This window comes from Cyrtonyx montezumae, unplaced genomic scaffold (genome assembly GCF_038088225.1).
Source record: "Cyrtonyx montezumae isolate F1298 unplaced genomic scaffold, pur_monq_1.0 scaffold_3, whole genome shotgun sequence".
NCBI classification, from domain to species: domain Eukaryota; kingdom Metazoa; phylum Chordata; class Aves; order Galliformes; family Odontophoridae; genus Cyrtonyx; species Cyrtonyx montezumae.
Window position 1 is genome coordinate 71,117,764 of NW_027072034.1, and position 19,056 is coordinate 71,136,819.

The window sequence follows — 19,056 nt, forward strand, 5'->3', positions numbered from 1 at the left end:
AATACTTTTTGGTGATATTCTCTTTTTCTACCTATAAACTTCAAAATGTCTTCAGGCCTACCAGGCTGTGCATCTACTGAACCTGTTGGATTTAATGTGTGATATCCACTGCGTCCAATACATGCTGGATTCATAGCATATTTGCTCTAATTTGATCCCAAATCTACAGTGGCATTTGGCATTCTTAGTCAACCAAAATTCCCACTCAGATGGTCAAAATGTTCAGGTTCAGCTGAATGGAAAAAGTGATTTGTCTGAAGAAAACCTGTGTGGACCTGCACAAAGGGAAAAGTATCCTGGGTAAGCAGATGTGAGTGTTTTTTCTTCTCTTGATTAACACATAAGAAAAGGGACTTTTCAATCTACACAAGACACATGGAAAAACAGCATTTCTCAAAGTTCTAATTTAGTACTTACTTCTAAATTTTTATGTGCCTAATAAGTTTTCTTTTTATTGGTAAGGAATACATGACACTTTTATTTTTCTATAGTTTTAGATTCCCAAGTCTTACTTAAAATAATGAATATGATATCAGATAACAAACACTAAAATTTGTTATTTAAAAATGATATATGATATACCCAGAAAACTTACTTTCCTGATGAGAGAAAAAATTACCAAGAGAAAATAAAAATTGTAAGTCACACATGAATTACCTGAAGAGTGAAATTACCTTCTATTACATAATAAGTTTTATAAGACTAGTGATCCCACTGAAGATTTCATATTACTAGCTTTAAAATATAGCTGCTTTCAGGATCTAAAAATAACTGAAAAATGTTGTAAAGGAAGTGAATTCACTCCTTTGTAATGGTAAAGTTGTTGAGCTTTGGTAACCACTTATGTGGAGTATATATTGACCAAGGAAAAAAATGTACTCTGGATAGTAAGTAATTGGGCTAGTAGGGGGTCTGGATTTATTCATTCTGGCTGTTCTCCCAGAAATAGATGGTTAATGTAGAAAACACTGAAATCCAAGTCCCTTGGATAAAAGCCCGTTTTAAGCTGCAGGCCTTTCTGGAGTATTAAAGCTTGGTAAATGGGAAGCATTGACCAGACATCCAGAGTGTGCACTGCTTTGTGCCATGCAGGGTCATCAAGTAAAGCCATGGGGTTGGCTGGTAGAATACACAAAACTTTTCCTGGAGTGACACAAAATGTTTGTATATGTTAGCTTTGCAGTCTGAATCAAAAGTGTACTTTTCGGACAAATCCTTCAGTCATCCTTACTTGGTTATATACATTATGGGCTTTGGTTTGCACTATGAAGCAGCCTCAGAGCACACAAGCTGGATTCTTCTCACAACAGAGTGAGCAGGAAGATGCCATCCAGCGTGTTAACGAGACTGGAGTTATCTCACTGAATTGCTTTAAGTGTGAAATCTGCAGCATTTGAGTGACTTTGCCACTAAGTGAGTGACTTTACGAAGCTCCTCCTACCAGGGTTCAATCATGTTGTAGTGGATGACTTTACTTATCAGTATGATCTTCCTGACTGTGTGAACACCCAAAACCTGGGGTTTAGGTAGTACAACATGCAGGAATCCACTCTTAAACCAATTGCAAGGCTGGAAATGTTCACCCTTTGTGACTTTTGAGTTTACCAAATCTTTGTCTTTTTCCTTTTCTTGTTATTTGTATTTCATTAATGTGAGGGTATGAGAATGCTTATAAAATACCTGCCTACATGATATAGATTTGATCTCATCTTAGTCTTCTATACAGTACTCTTATGCTGATAAGAATGATGTTAAGAGTCTCAGAGTACTTGTGACAAGGCACAACAAATTCGCCAAAATATGTTCAAGGTTCAGTATTTGCTGTTCAACTCTGTCACTGATCGAGTCACCAGACTCAGAATTTTTGCCAAAGAAATATTGCATCTTTTCTACAACTTAAATGATTAACATACAAGTTAATATTACAAGAGATTACAAATTTAAATATACACAGAATAAAGACTTAATAAATATTCTGATGATCTTGAAGTTTAATGATGAAAAGGTTTGTTTAGGATTTCTGAAAAGGTTGTTGAAAGAGATAGTGATCCAAAATAGATCAATAAAAAAATTATGTGAGTTGTTAAAATACATGTAACTTGGCAAGTGTTTTTAACAGTGTTTTTCTCAGGGTAGACCACTATTTTACAATTATAATGTTTGATTTTACTAGTATCTATGGACTAACTAATTGCTTAAGCATATAGCATTATTGCTGAAGTCAGTGTATTCATAGGGAAAATAAAAAACAGGTAATCAGTGCATTGCAATTGCAATTTTATTTCCAATATCCACTAGGAAAATGAGTCTGTAAGCCAAGTTCACAGATGGCATAGTCAGTTTTAACTCCACTGATTTCTATTATGCCGTCCTTATATAATCCACCAATTATTTCAGAATTAAATCTATAATTTCATATTTTCCTTGGTAATCCTGAGTGATTCTGGCCAATGATGTCTTACTTATATGTATTTATAGGCTGGATTGTATTCAAAATTCAACAGTGAGCAACTCCTATTTCTCTGAAGCTATGTTTACACACTATGGAAAATCACAGGCTTTTCCAAAGCTGTCTGTCAAGTGATGTGCTACACAACAGAGAATATATACGCAGAAAAGCAGATGATGCTGAGGATCTAGCAAATAAAAAGTAGGCATTCCTAGGTTTTGTTTTGGTCTAGCTCTATACTGACCCCATGGACTGAAAACCCAGTAGAGGCTGAAGCTTGTCAGGTGAGATCATGAAGTGCATTTTGTGGGTTAGCTTAATCTGAAATTAATCCAGTTTATGCACTCAGAGTCTGTTTTGTGATGCAACCAAACACGTGGTGAACAGGAACAAACAGGAAAAAGTATATTGCTGATCTGTACTTAAAAGTAAGTATTGAAGTATTCTGTAAGAGACATTCAAAATCATTCAGAAGCTGGATATCTGAGTAATCTCATTTTTTAGCATTTTTCTTCTTTCAAGTTGGAATTACACTGCCTAAATTCTATGTATTAGTGAGAAATATCCCATGACACAGGTCTGGAATTCCTTCAAAAAAAGTATCACAGAACTGTAGTGATTGGAAGCAACCTGTGGACATTGAGTCCCAGCCCCATGATAAAGCAGTTCCATACAGTAGGTTGCAAAGGAAAGTATCTTCCTTTTTTTTTGTTTTTTTTTTTTGTTTTTTTTTTTTTGTTTTGTTTTGTTTTACAATGCTCAAGTGTCCTTCACCTTAGTGAATGAAAGCTGCACTAATTTGGAGGTTTTTCTTTTCCTTAATGCTGTCAAAAAATGACCAATCTGTTAAAGTAATTTGCTCCAAAAATCCAATACAGTGAAGATAAAAATAATCAATGACTTCTCAAAAGATGTAGTAACACCACGGAAGATCAGTTACTAGATTAGATGGAAGAGAAATTAAAGAACTATCAGGAGTTCTTCAATTAATTACTTTACCGTACAGGCAAAGTGATAAAGTATAGGATTTTCTTAAGTGTTGGTGATAGCCTCTGAACTGCAATACCTGCATAAAGGTATTGAGGTGAAATATGAGTTTATAAGAAAAGCTAGATCACTTAACAAGTCCTTGTCTTCCCTTTGAATGAGATGCAGTCTTCATGAGAATTCTTCACACATCTCTTACAAATACTTCAAGTTGATACTTTTCAAATGTCTAAAAGACATTTGGGAAGCCAATGAGCACTGTGGTGGAGTATTGTCTCCTTCTTCAATGGAGAGGCTATGAGTGCTCTGGTGATTTAATGAGCATATGTTTAGATGACTGAAGAGCACGATTTTTGACATGTGAACAAATAATACAAAGTTTTCAGCCTGATTGTTCTTTTAGGTAATATGTTACTATCATAAAATCTGAAAAAGACACTGACAGCACAAACCTTACTTCTTGCATGTTCAGGCGAGACAGAACAACCATTTTTCCTTCCAGTCAAAGTGTGTGCTCCATTTGAGCATGCACTGTCTAAACACCATTTTTACTAGCTATCATGCTTTCAGGGTATTTTTCTACTCTTTCGGAAAATTGTTGGCAGTATTTGTAGATTATAGTGAGCAAAATTCTACTTTGGACAGGTATTCAGTTACAGAAAAGTCTCATCACTTGCAAGCAAAAATAATTTACACGCAACTATTGAAAATGTATTCAGAGTTGGTATATCACTGAGTACCTCCTCAAATCCTTTTCATCATTATATTATATGAAGGTAGAGTCCCATCAATTTCTATTTGCTTTTTCTGGGTCACTGCTGTGCACATCAGTGCTGATTTATTCTTCTTTTCTGCTTCCTGTAAACTGGAATTTCATGTCATCATAATACACTAGATTTTATTTTATGTTGACATTCTCAGCTTTTTGTTCATGATAATTTAACCAGTTTGTAACAAAATTTCAAGTAACTTTTGAAGTTACTGCATAAAATGATGCAGGTGAGGCTCTGGCTGCTCTCTCTGTGGGCTTTTTGCCCTTATGATTTTATTTTTCTGAAGATGCATCAATCACAGATGAGGCAAGCCTTGTACTGAGCAATGCCAGGCCTGCAGGCGGCTGTTAAGAGTTTGTGCTTCTGTGTAGAATTTTAATCATGGAGTGTCTTCCTAGCTGGAAATTGTTCATTTTGGTTATTTGGTTGATTTTTTTTTGCTTTACAGGTTTGTTTGCTGACAGTGTCACAGTAGTTTATAATTCTTCCTCCATTTAAGATTCAAGTTTCGAAACAGCTGAGAGTATGTTGCACCTCTTCTGGCATATGAGCCGTGCGGTGTGTACTCCTGCCTTAAACTTAGAGAGCTAACAAATTCTGTGGCTCTTTGTATATCCCGTTGTGTTCTCAGCAGAGAAACAGCATTTGGAGCAAATCTGTAGGCAATGACTGCAAATTTCCACAAACCCTGTAATGCCTTGTTTCCATATAACCAAGCCACAGGATTCCTCATGCATTATCTCTATAGTCCATGTGCTAATGAGTCCTGTGTCTTGCACCTGGATCAAAATACAGATTATGTTAATGAAACTTTATCACTTTTTATTTAAAAAGTTGATGTTCTGAGCTTTTGGGTATGCAGTATTGCTAAGAGAAATGCTTTATAATAGAGCTAGTAGTCTTGAGCAGTGAACAATTTAACAGTCAGGGAGGTTACTGTGACCATTTGACAGTATAGTTTTACATTCCTTATGCATCTCCTTCAGCAGACAAGGAATGATGTGATACCTAGATTAATTTTCTTACAAACCAGTGAGACATTATGGTAAAATATTTATTTTATTACAGATTGAAACAAGACATTTCATCTAAATGTTTCCTAACAGTTGTTTTTACAGTATTAAGTTTCGAGGTTGGCAAATGTGTCAGTATATGAACTTGAATTGCAATTGACATTAAAGTATCTACGTTTATATTTCTTAGACAAGGAATTTAATCAGTTGAAGGAGTTATTTATTCACACACTTATTCAAAGGCTGGAATGAAATCTACCTTGGAGATGCATTATTCTTTGGGTTGAATTTTAAACTGCAACTGACAGTGAAGTAGAGGTCCTTGGTTTAAAGCATGAGAGGCAGAATATACATTCTCCTGACATTTTTGATTGGATTAATGTAAGACGCAAATAAAGCTATTCTGTATTCCTGAATATGGGCATTTTTCAAATGGACAAAAATGCATGCTGTTTAAATACGAGGTATGTGTGTCAAGTGCTCATTTTGTAGATATTTTCCTTCTATATATTGGTACTACCTTGGTTTTACTTACTGAATTGTATTTAAAAATAATTGTTTTCTGGATTCCATTTTTATACATTGGTAGTTTTGTCACATAATTCATTTTAGCATTCTGCTTCTCTTTGGGAAGGATTAGCCTTTTGAATAATAGCATTAGGACTGACAACAGTGTTATCCAAAACAATTGATTACAATTGTAATTTCTTACAGATGTTTTAACCTGGTGGGCTTAAATTGATATCCAAGTTAGTTTTAAGAGACTTCACATAAAGATTGCATAACTTCACTCTGTGTATGATTGTCTTGTTCTTGACAGTACAACTTATTATCTGTAAGGAAAGACCATATGGTTTTAACTCCACTGAGACAACACCACTGTGTAGTAGATGAGTTTCTCTAAAGCTGAAGAGCAAAACTTTAATGCACCACGCTAAAATTGCCTGTGAAGAAACCAAAAGTGTTATAAACACAGATGATGGCCTGGCAGGCTATCCTGGAAGCGTTACCTGCCCTGTCAAGATGACACATGAATAGATATCGGATGAAACCTTCTTCTTCCTTACTTAGCGCTTGGTGATGTTTATATTGCTTATATAGTCAAGTTCTTTGATAGTACAATTAATAATGTTGTCAGTTTTGACCTCTGAAGACTTATGCAGTAAGTTATATTCTTCAATGCCTTTAATCAGTTGACCCTAAATCCTTGTTAAATGTATGTGTTATAGGGAAGATTTCTTGTAAGCTGCATTTCTCTCTGGGCTACCTTACGAGCTTCTATACATGCTCATTATGTATAGAAGAACACTGTAAAAACCAAAAACATCTTGCATTAAATATATTAAGAATGTTCTTAAATGAGAATTCTCATGAATAAATTGGATTAGGGGCATTTTTTCCAGGCTCATGGAAAGATTTGGATGTTTTTGACCAGTCCATAGAGTTGCAGAGTCACAAAATAAAAGGTTGGAAGGGACCTCAGGAGATTATATGTTATTAAATAAGTTTTTTGCACTGTGAGTTGTGGAAACCAATGGCTTTCCATATTTCACTGATGTATTTTGCTGCTTTCACTGAAGGTTTTTTTTTTTTCTGAAATATTTGCAGTTTCTATCAAAATATAGTCTTTTGAAAAATGCTTTCACTGAAGAAATAAAGTAGCAAAATGAAGAAAAATTTCTTATTTCGTTCAAGATTTCTGTCTAAAATGCAAATATCATGCTCACCAGAGGTAAGTTTAGTGCTTGTGTTTTCCAAGCCTGGCTTGCAACACTCTTTAAAATGGATGTGTAAACATACAGGAATGAGACATCCTTGCCTTAGCCAAAAATGGGATTCCCATAAGGTAATACAAAAAATATCCTATTTCTCTATCCTGAATTTTAGTTGACTACTGATGCATTAATCCCACCTCATTTTTGCATGTGTGCTGGAATTGCTACTTTCTATGCACATCTCAGCTGCAATTTCTCTACCAACTGAGCAGTATTTTCCAGTAGACTGGTTTTAGATATTACAGTACTAGTAGACAGTTGGTCTGGTACCCAAGTTCACAGTAACCCAGTCCCAACATAACACATTGTCAAACAGCCCTTATATATGCATCCATTCTAAGGTTCACTGGAAAAGAGCACAGGAAGTGTATCACTACAACATATCTGTTACCATCGTTCTCCTACATCTCTGATATTATTTGGGAAAATATCAATACAGTATCTCATTGCTCCCACAGGGTACTACTAGAAATTGTGGTTGCAGAGCAGGGAGGAATGGAGAAATATCTGAAAGTATTGAGACTAGGTACTTTGCCTTTCCTTGCTGAAGACTTTTTTGAGAGAACTGTTTATTTACTTAGTATGATGTGACTGTGAAGGCAGGAAAGAAAACAGTACTGGTAACACAGAAAAAAATATAGTTAATGCTCTGAAAAAAAATATTGACCATTCATCTCAATAACATCTTAGTTTTCCTGACTTGTTTTAAAAAGGGTGTGGAAAAAAAATGAATTAGAGAGTAAACAAGTGTCCTTCCTAATGAAATAGAAGAATAAGATATCCTAAATTTATGCAGTTGTTTTATTATGGAACTAAACTGACCTTGGCACTCAGTGCCATTAGATGAATAAGGAGAGAGACTGATCCAGAGGCAAGCAAAAAACCAAACAATTATGTGGTGTACTGGTTTCTACATTTAGGAACATAAACACGTATGAAGACTTTTTGGTTTGATGCTTCAAGAGAATAAAATGTTTACTCCTTCCTTCAAAATACCTGGCATATTGAAAAGAAAACTAGAGATCATTGATTCAGTCAATTGTATTGTTTTGGTGTATGTAGACATTATTCTCCTATTATGATAATTATTGGGATTCTAAGTCCTTTATAATGACTCACTCAGGGTAGATGTTTTTTGTTTGTATTGCACACAATAATCTTAGTAAATTGATGTTATAATCTTCTTTCAATTTCAAAAATGTAAAATAGTGATGACTGCTTGTATAGCAATGACACTCTCTGATCTTTCAGGTTTACATTCTCTCCTTTATCTAATTCAGTGTTAGTTGCAGACCAGAATTATACTATCAGTTTTCTTCCTCACAGATTTGAAACTGTATCTTTAGTCATAAAGAAATGTTGAAATAATCTGTTCCTTATATAAAAGGAAGAGCACTAATTCAGCATCACTGGCTACTACAGTACCTTACTTACACATTGAAAGCAGAATAATTCTAAGGAGGGAGGATCCATCCAGAATACTTTTTATAATTATATCCTTTTGATTACATTTTTATGGCCTTCAGTTGTGAAATGTTTCATAACTCAAGATGATAGGTCAAGTACCCAGGATGAGTTGTATTGCACTCTCTTGATGTTTCTGGGGACATTTTGGCATATGTCAGAAGTTATTATTCATGACTCAGTCATAGTCACAGGTGTGGCTTTTTACTTGTTTGTTTAAGTTTTTGTTGTTGTAGTTTTAGTTCTGGGTAAATAAATGCTTGTATTGAGTATCTAAATTGAACAGTGCTTTTCTCTGTTAATGAAATGATTGCTCACAGAATTTTAGAAGATTTCAATGACTTTTTTTTTGTGGATGATTATGAGGTCAATAAATTATCCAACTACAATAAAAGAAAGAGAATGAAAGACGATATTCATTTTCTTTGGGTTTAAGACTCATGAAGCTTGAAGCTGAGTTAAGCTTCTTCGCTGTCATTTTAATGTGGCAATAACTTTCTGTATCCTTGGGAAGCAGCTGTCTTAACAAAAGCCAAATAGGAGGAGTTCACCAGCACTTCCAAGTTGGCACTTTTCTGCCTGTCATATGTTCATTCTCTCAGAACACCAGTGAATGCAATGTATTTTCAATGACGCAATTTTCTTGAGTAGTAAAAATGCAGAGGTCTCTGATACATTTATAACAAGCTCTGTAATGAGCCCTATTTTTCCAAATACTACCTAGCTAAACTGGTGAATTTCCAGCTGTCACTGATCATAGTGGAATTATTTAAAGAGAGCTCAGATGGGTGGACCAAATAAATTGTTGTAGTAGGCATGGCTGGGACACCGGAATGTGACGCAATAGGACCTCCCCTGCTCTGTAATTGATTAACAAAGTGTGCTTAGGGGTGTAGACGATGATAGATGTATGTATATAAGGAGCTGCCGTGCTTTATTAAATGCCATTTTGCCATTTTCTACATAACCATATTGATGTCTGTGATGGCAGTGGCCCTAGCATGGGGAGATCGCTAGCCCTGGTGGTCCAACCTTCCAGAACGGTGACAACAATAAACTGTATGAAAAAATAAAATGTATGGATTTCCTTAATACTTTTTCCCTTCCCTCTTGTTCCTTGAGATTCTTTCTGTATCGTTCCTGATGTTTTTTATCCTTAAATTTATTTGTTTCCTTCTCCACTTGTCTCTTGTCTCCTTGGTGTCTCCCAGGTTTTCTACAAACAGCCTCCTGATAGACATCCTCCTTCATGCAATAGGAAACAGAAAGGTATAACTTGTTATTTATCTTTCACAAAAAAACTCAGATTCTTCTATATTCAGCCTCTTCTTTTAGGATCTTTTAGGATCGTTGGTACAGGAAAATAGTGTGATTACCCAAGAAACTGCAATATAGGTTAAAAGTGCTGAAGAATATAGGAGATTTCTGTTGAGTGATGTGGAAGTGTGAAGTAGAGAAATTCTAAGTGAGGAGGTCAGCAGCAAGGATGAGCCACAATGAATCGTAGAAACATCAGGTTTGGAAAAGACCTCCAAGATCATCTAAGTCTAACCATCCAATATTTTTCCACTAAATCATGTCCTTTAGTACAACATCTAAATGTTTCTTGAACACCTCCAGGGATGATGACTCAACCACCTCCCTGAGCAGCCTTTTCCAAATATCCAACCTGAACCTCCCCTAGCACATACTACTAAATATTTGAGAGCTTCCTGCATCATGCCTGTGGCTGAATTTCCAGGTAGTCAGTCCACTGATCCTCATTTCCCATCTGTTCTGAAAGCTTGTTTCCACAGCATGAGAAAGGAAGGGTGAGAACCAAGGACACTTCCAGAAGAAGAGGAAAACAAGTTCAGGTAAGCTGCATGATGGCAGACCCTAATTGGAGGAAGAGTGCATGGCTTGAGAAGATTCACAGCCCTGATTAGATAATCGCCTGTATGCACGGTTAAGGACTGTTTTGGGAAGTTATATTGTTGATATGTAAAGGCGGGTAGGAAAGTTACAAGAGAGAAATTGTGAAAGTATATAAGGGATGTTAAAACCTGTAATAAACTATTTGGATTGTTCACATCTGAGTCTGTGCCTGAGACACTGCAACCAACCTGTCATGAAATGCTCCCTTACTTACTGCTGGTTAAAAGCAACTGACACATAAAGTTTGCCAAATCCTCCAAAAGGTACACTTGAGTTTTGTTTTAGTTTTTTGCCTGCTTTTCAAGTGCAAAGTGATTTCCTTTACATAGCTCCCACCCCAAATAATATCACTATGCAGATCCATTCCCTCTTCATTGAAATCTCCCTCCCTAAAATGGGTTCCTAGATTTATTTGGAAAACACCTATAGCCCAGGAGTCTAAAAAGAATAACTCATAATAGGTACATAAAGTCTTGTAATATCATCCTGATGAGATGTTTTTTGTTCGGGATGCCCACATAGTTTAAAGCACAGTGAAATCGGTTAGTTAGGTCAACTTTATAAACAAATCAATTACATCTACAATTAAACTTTACGATATGCTGCAGTACTTTTGATTGCTTTCAGTGAGAGGGAGGAGAGATGTCATGGAAATGCTAAGTCATGGCCTGAACCAGTAATAGAGTACCTGGTGAGAAGGCAGAGCCAACCCAGCGGAGCTCAAGTGCAAGTAAATATACCTGAGTGACTAGAAGGAATAGAGCCAGGATTCACCCCTTCCCAGATCTCATTTAAGGGCTGGGAATGGAGGCAAGGATATCTTTTGCTAATCATCCCTGTCCATCTGGAGCCTTCTGAAAGTAAATAGCTTCTTCATTTTTGTGCCTGTGTCTGCTGTATTTGTGTACTTTCTCATTTGCCTTAGCCAAAGACTTTTCCATATGCCTCTGCATAAATTCCAGGAGTATCCACTCCATGATCTTTCCTGGAACAGAGGTAAGAAAGTCTGTAACTGTTTCCACTTGAATTGTGGGGGGTTTATTCTGTTCCCCATCCTAGATTTCCAGATCAGGAAGTGAAGTACCTCAAGGTAATTGATCTGACTTTTAAAGACAAATGTAAAGAAGATATTAAGAACTTCAGCCTTCTCCATGTCCTCAGTGGTCTCATCCTTCACTGCATGAAGTAAAGGACAGAGTTTCTCCTTAGCCCTACTCTTACTGTTAATATTTCTCTTTTTCTACAGTGGCCAGGTTGAATACATGCTTGGCTTTTGCCTTTCTAATTTTCTCCCTGCGTATCCTAACAACTTATTTGTAGTTTCCCTGAGTAGCTTGTCCCTTCTTCCACAGGAAGAGCCTCTTGGAGCTTCAGAAAAACTTCCCTGCTTATCTTCTCCAGCCTTCTTTTCCACTGGCTCATCTTACAGTACAGAGGGACAGCCTGCTGCTGCATCTTCTTAAGGAGTGTCCAGCTTTCCTGTACTCCCCTTCCAGACAAAATCCCAAATGACCTTCCCTACCAGTGTCCTAAATAGTTCAAAGTCCACCCTCCAGAAGTCCAAGGCTGCAGTTTTGCAGACACCCCTCAGGACTTCACCAAGAATAGAAAACTCAACTGTTTTGTGGTTGCTCTGCCCAAGACAGATCCCAACCTCCACATCTCCCACCAGTCCTTCCCTGTGAATAGCAGGTCTAGTGGGGCTTCTCCCCTGGTAGACTCTCTTACCTGCTGTGTCAGGAAGTTATCTTCCACACAAACCTCCTAGACTGCTTCTTCTGCGCTGTATTATATTTCCAGTATATATCCCACCCTGCTATTACTGTGGTACTTTCCATCCTATTATAGCATTAGAGGAGGACATAGGGGTTCTTCAAGTCAGTGAATTTCCATTCTATTCTTGTTCACTATAAACACATTTCACTATCTAGGCTTTCCTATAACTTAGTAAAATGGTTCAGATCTGAACTCTATCGCAGCATTGACTTAACTTTGCCTTCTAAAAATAACGTGCTGTTTCACTGTTTAAAGCCACTCCTAATGGGCCTCTTTAACATTGTTTAGATGCCAGGTAATTTGTAACACTTTGAATTTCCTTTTCTATATAATGGATTAAATGTTTGTCTTCAAACACTAGTGGTCCGTTGTGCAGTGATCCATGTGAGAACAGTGAACCTATGTCTCTGCAAATTTGTTAGTCATCTATGAGGTAAAGCAAAGATGACCTGGTAACGTCAAATCTCATTTACAGATAGTGAATAGGTTGGAAAGAAGGTGTGTGGTACCTTTAGAGTAGTATTAAAAAATGCACTGCTGTGCAGAAGGATTAAATCCTCGGTAAATTTATGTATAAGTTCTGGACTTTCCAAATAATTTATAGTTAAATTCTGTTTTTAGGAGGAAAAACCATGCAGTTAATAAAGGCTGTCTTCAGTAAACAGTTTGAGAGTGGGGATACTTCCAAATAAGTGTTTGAAGATGTAGCTTTACCCTGCTGTGCACACCATTTTCTTTGAGTTGTCTTTCCCTAGACCTGATTAATAGGTACACTATTTAACTTCAGTGAAAAGCAGTCATTCATAAGACTTTCCTAAAACATCAGGTTAAAATTGAAATATTGTATAAATAACTGCATTTTCCTGTGGTGTATATCTTACTTAAACTCTTCTTAATCACTGGCTATAGGCTGCAGGAACACCTAGGCACAGGTGCAGGGACTCGCCTGAAACTGAAGCTGGTGCTTGCTGGGGTATAACTCCTATGAACTGCTCGTGACTAACCTTTCACCTTTGTAACAGATGACTGTGTTGTCCAGGTCCTTGTTGAATCAGCTTAGTCCCCCAGGTGTAAAATACAACAGTTCAAAATCTTCTAGGCATTCATCTTTAAAATCTAACTCACAAAGCTCACAGATCGTTGCTAGAAAGTATGTATTTTACTTGACTAAATGAATAGATACTGTTGCCATTATAAATTAGATTTTGCATATTAGGAATTAAAAATTAAAGAATTTAGTAAAAATTTATGGAACAAATTGAACTGCAAATCTTTTAGGTAATCAAGTGTTTCTTATTTTGTCTTGCACAGGCTCTGAGCACATACACGAGAGACCTCTGTCCTCTCTCCTGTCAATGCCAGTACACCATTTTATACACAAATCTACTTGTAACAGTCAAGGTAGCATCTGAAATCAAAATTAAAACCTCTATTTTGAAGTGGAGAGGACAGTAACATTTGATCTGAACTCTCAGCAACCAGTGAAGATGACCATTGCAGGGTTTAACAATAGGATGTGACTGTGACAGTCATGTATGTTAATGTATTTATGAGCCTGGGGGGTTTGGGCAAACAGGCACTTCATTTGTTCCTAATGCAATTTCATGCAGATTCACGCCAGTTGTGGCCTCCAGTTGTTGCTCCAGAATGTTATGCCTGAAATAGGTTGCTTTCTTCATCTTAGTATTATTATTAGGCTTCTCCTGTAGCCAGATTCTACAAACTCTACCTACGCAGACTGTGAAGTGTTCTGTTTTCTGAGGAATGTAAAGAGGAGATAAAAAATAGGCTCCAATTAGACAGCTTGTGACATTCCCACCGTAGAGAGGACACAGCATGAAAATTACCACTATGCATTAATTATAATCTTCTCCCGTACCTTCAGCTTTTGCAGCTTGCCACATTTCTCCTCTAACTAGTCTTGTAGCTTCTTGTGTGAAAAAGAAGCAGTCATCTAAGTTTTGTTTGTGACGAAGAATAAGGGTCTATCCCATAGAAATTGAAGACATGGGCACAGCCCAAAATAGCTGATCCACAAAGACCCAATCAAGCTGGTGTATGCTTTTATGGTTCTTTTTCTTTTTCACTGAGTCATTTGTGGTTAAAGACATGAGCTGGGAGTAATTAGTGTTTTCATAAAACTTAGACCTAAGGCTGAGGAGAGAGCAGGAAGTAATTTATCTGTGGTGAGTAAGCCTCAAGAGTCATAATTTCCTTGTTTGTGTTTCAGTTCAGATGAGTGCCATCCTGTTGTTTGTTTTATAAACTGTTTAATAAACTGTAATGTTTATTAACAGTAATCCATTAAGACTGTCTCCTATGAGACCTTTTCTGTATAGTCAGTGCTCTGCACTTCAACTAGGAACCCAGTTTTATTTTTCTCTTGGTGTTCCTTGCTTTTATGTCCACTCAAACTTTAATGATTTTATCTGAACTTTTTCACCATGCAGAGCAATATAAGAACTCTTTAATATGTTCAGGTACAACCTCTTCCAGTTCCAGCTTTTCTGCACAGAAAAGTAATGTGTATGTAAGTCCTATATTCTAAAATTGTAGCAACTCAATTTCCTTTCTGAGAAGCAGAAAAATTAGCTGTACTCTGTTCCATGGTGGATTGGGGTGGAAAGTAGCACAGGTGGCCATAACAACTGCAAAGGGTTTATTCCATAAAGCTCTGCTCAATTTTAATAAAATTGTCCTTGAAACCCAGCTAAACTAGAAATTACTGGGAAGCTTACAATGATTTTTTTCTCCACAAAGCACTCTGAAATTTCACATGGTGAAAATCACTTATCACTGCATCTAAACTGAGTTTTATTTTAAAATACCGTTTTAATTAAAGTTTGCAATTCTGAGCCTTCTGCTAGTGCCTGATATCTTGCTAAAAGGTCACAGCACTAGTGGCATTAATGGTATGAGAATCTGATATAGGAGATTATGAAGGTTTGAATTGTGTTTCAGTGCGAATTTATCATCAGAAGGGGCTGCAGCCAGTCTTTGCTAAAGTAGGTTTAGTGATGAAAGGGAGGGGGAGGGCTTGTTTCTTGATTCTGTGGTAGTCACAGACAAATCAGGCAGGTTTCCAGGGCAGGAGAGAGTGAGAAAGACCTGAATGGCCATCCAGGTACTCACTGCCTCCTCTGTTATCGGTGGGTCTCCAGCAGACCCCTGACTCTTGCATACCTGCTGAAGTGATGTAGTGAGGTTTGGCTGGGGCAAGGTGTGGATGGTGGCTGGTAGAAAGGCATATTCTTACCACTGGAGATGATGAGAGATGGCTTCATTTCTTTTTCTGAGCTATTTCTACCAATAACAGGACCCTGTCTTCAAATGGCAATAGTGATTTTGCCTGTGCTTCTGGAAAGCCTTAAAGTATCATGATTCCAGTCATATATTGAAATGTAAATCAGAAGAGCCTACAGCTACAGCATGGCAGACGTCTGTGTTACAGGGGAACAGCAGAGCAGTGGATATTTGCCACAGGAGAAATAAACTACAGAATTTCTTCTCTCAGAGTGACAATGCAGGGAGCCAAAAAAGAGAGATATTATCTGGAATCCTTAAAAGAACCTTGCAAGAAGAAGGTAGAAACAGCTGCTGCATTACACGGGGCTGACATTATTCTCTTCTGGGCTCCTGAAGGAGAACAACATCACAGCTCCTGGTGCTGAAGAAGTAAAACAAAATTATAAACTCCACAACTTGTGTAACGGTGGCATTGCCCAAATCAACAACCTGCAGTTGCTGCCATGCAGGGGTAAGAAAAGGACAAGGACTGCAAATTCCCAGGCATGACATTGTGAAAGGTTATAAAAAGGTCTTAGAGATGGGGTTGTCTAGCAGTAATTCAAGACTAAGCTGTCTGCAAACAATCCCAAAGAGATTTGGCACAGCTGCATTACCTCTCTGGTCAAAACACGATTACTATTTCTTTAAAAATATACTGGGCTAGTGAAGGCTGAAACTAAGTGGAACATATTGACATTGCCCAGAGGGATCTGGCATACAAGCAACACCAAACGCAGAAATGATCATTTGAAATGGAAGAAAAGCCTAAGCTCTGATAGTCACAGACGCACACTACAGAACATCTGCCAGATGAGCAGAGGCACAAATTCCAGTGTCTGATTATACACGTTAGACTGTTGGGTTTCGTTGTTATGTTCATTTCAAATTGCTCTTTGCTTTTGGATAAAACAAAGTCTCTTTGCCAAAGCTACGGCTGAGGATGAGACTCTGAAGATTGTAATCAGGACTAATATCTGAGGGGGAGTATTTCTAAACTTGTGTTATCTATATGAATGTGAATTATCAAACACCAGGAAGTGTTTCTTAAATTTATTGAAATTCTAGATATGTTTCAGGAAAAAAATATTAAAAAAAATATTTACTTTTTAAAGCTTTTTGAAAATCTTCCGCATAGCCTCAATCACAGCGAGGAAACTGGTAGGTGGAGTACTATTACCTACAACAGCTAAAAGTGCCTATACAGTGAGATAAGGAAATAGACCTCTGTCTATTTTTCCTGTATAGAAGAGAAACTGTGCTTGTTCTAAGATAGTGTTATTTTCCTGAAGTACCCCTTCTGTAAGGAAAAAACTGTTATAGGTTAGAGCCTTGGGAACACTTTCAAGTGAATGTCTATGGAAATCTGTGATGAGAAACAGAGGCTGCAGGTCAAGATTATATCAAAAAGAACTTTGTCAGTGCAGTGAAACACATATTTTGGCAGAATAGGTGTAGTCAGTGTACTGCTGAAATGGGAGGGAAGCAAAGATCTTTCTACCCAAAACAGCTTAGAAGGTCAGTTAACTACCCCGATGAGATGGCTTAACCCTGGGCCATGATTCATCTGGCACTAATGAGCTTTTGGCTGCTTCAGAAAAGGTGATTCAGCACAAGGTCTCACAAAGATTATTTGACTACAGTTAGTAAGTTGTTTTTATGTGTTGGAAATTCTTTATAATGCTCTCTGCTATTAGGGTTGCATTTAACTGAGGAAGGAGGAGGAAGTGAAAAACCACTATTCTAAGATCTTTGTGCACAGGTTTGTGTTAGAGTTTCAAGGTCATGAAATAGATCTTAGAAACTGAATGAGTTTCTCAGCACAGCTTTTGTGTTGTCCAGCATCCATGAAACGGACCTGAAGATAATGACTTTGAAGGTAAAGACTACACATCTCTCACTTTCCTCATTAAAATCTTCTAGTTATTTTAAAAGGTGTTCTTCTAAGACAGCAAGCTGCTGTTTTGTATTTCAGCCTTCCTCTGTGACCAGGGCTACTGAAAAGTTTATTCTATCAAGTGGGGCAAAAAGTAGTAGGACCTGATTGCTGCAGGTAACAAGGCAAATCCAGGAATTAAATCCAGGCTGCCTTACTCTCCCACCTAGACATAAAAGCTGAAGATGATGTTTTAGTCAGTAATGGGCTACCATATACTGGAGAACAACACAAAGTTTAACAGTTCCAATGCTTATGAAAAAAGGAATTATAATTCCTGATAAGAACTTCTATAGGCTTTGTTCTTTTAAAAACAAAATTAACCACTGGAAGAGGTTTCACATGTAAATGCAGTTCTCTTCAGGTTTCCAAGCTAATCAAAATGGATGCACTTTTCTTCTAAATGATATACGGACTATATATGGCCGATCATCCTTCAGCCTTTAAGTTCACAAGTCTGACGTCAGTCTGGAAATCCCAACTTTCTCAAGAGATGATAAATGTTATCTGCCAGTCTCTTCTGCTGAATAAACTCTGTTTGATCTGCATTAATCACACTTGGCAGGAGCTGTTCAAGCCTGCTAGCAGCAATACTGGTGAACAGCTTGGCATCACCGCTTAATAATGAAGTGGAACTGTATGAAAAACAACATGAAGGAGCCTTCTTTTCATTTCCATCCTAAAGTTAATGAAACACATGAAAGTGTATAGTTTAAAATATTCAATGGATCTGAAATGGTCTTGTTATAATCATGCGATTACTCTCAAGGGCAAAAGATATCCCTCCTTTTTTACATTTCTACTATAAAACTGTGTCACAAGTGCACAGAGCCAGGAAATACCAGATACTTCTATAATTTTCTGAACTTCTCATAATTTCAATAAATAAACATTCGGTTTTCTAAATTAGTCTTTACAGATTTTGTCCGAGGATATTTTAATCATTATCACTTGCCACTCCAACGTGGTTAGACAAAATTTGGAGATCTATTCTTCCTGTGATTTTTCTCGGTCAGCAGAGAGGGCCAGAGACAGATTTGTACATCACTTCAGACCAACAAACCCTATTGTGAGAGGCATCCCTTCTATTTAAGTGGTGGATTGAATACATGCTGAGTATTTCTACAAAAACACCAGGTCCAGTTGCAGGTTCTCATCCAGTGAATGCTTCAAAATGTCTTTCATTAACTTCACCTGAGTGTGTGGATGCACCACATTCAGTGGAGCTATTAACACAGGAAAAGTTCAGCACGGAAATAAGTCATTGGTGGAAATAGCTATTTGAGATCCAGGATGGGTGAGAAATGAATTCCTGTGGGGTTACATTACACCTGCCTTGATTTTGAATAAATGGGAAGAGGGAATAGCAGAGAAAGAGAGCATGGAGGGAAATGAAGAAAGTGAAGCTATATCACTGAAAATTCAAATGGAAGAATGGAAAAGGAAATAAATGTGGAGATAGTGGAAGACCTGAGAGAAAATATTTAACTTAGATGTGGCCAGATGGAGAAGATAATATTGTAAAAGGGGGAAAGATTAAAAAAAAAAAATCTTTGACCTCCCATATAATTCCTGGGATTTCTTGGTGTTGAGAGTGCAGGAAGCAGAGACTTGCAGCATTTTACTGAGGAATCTTGAAAAAAAAAACTAAACTAAACTAAACTAAACAGAAGCATTGTTC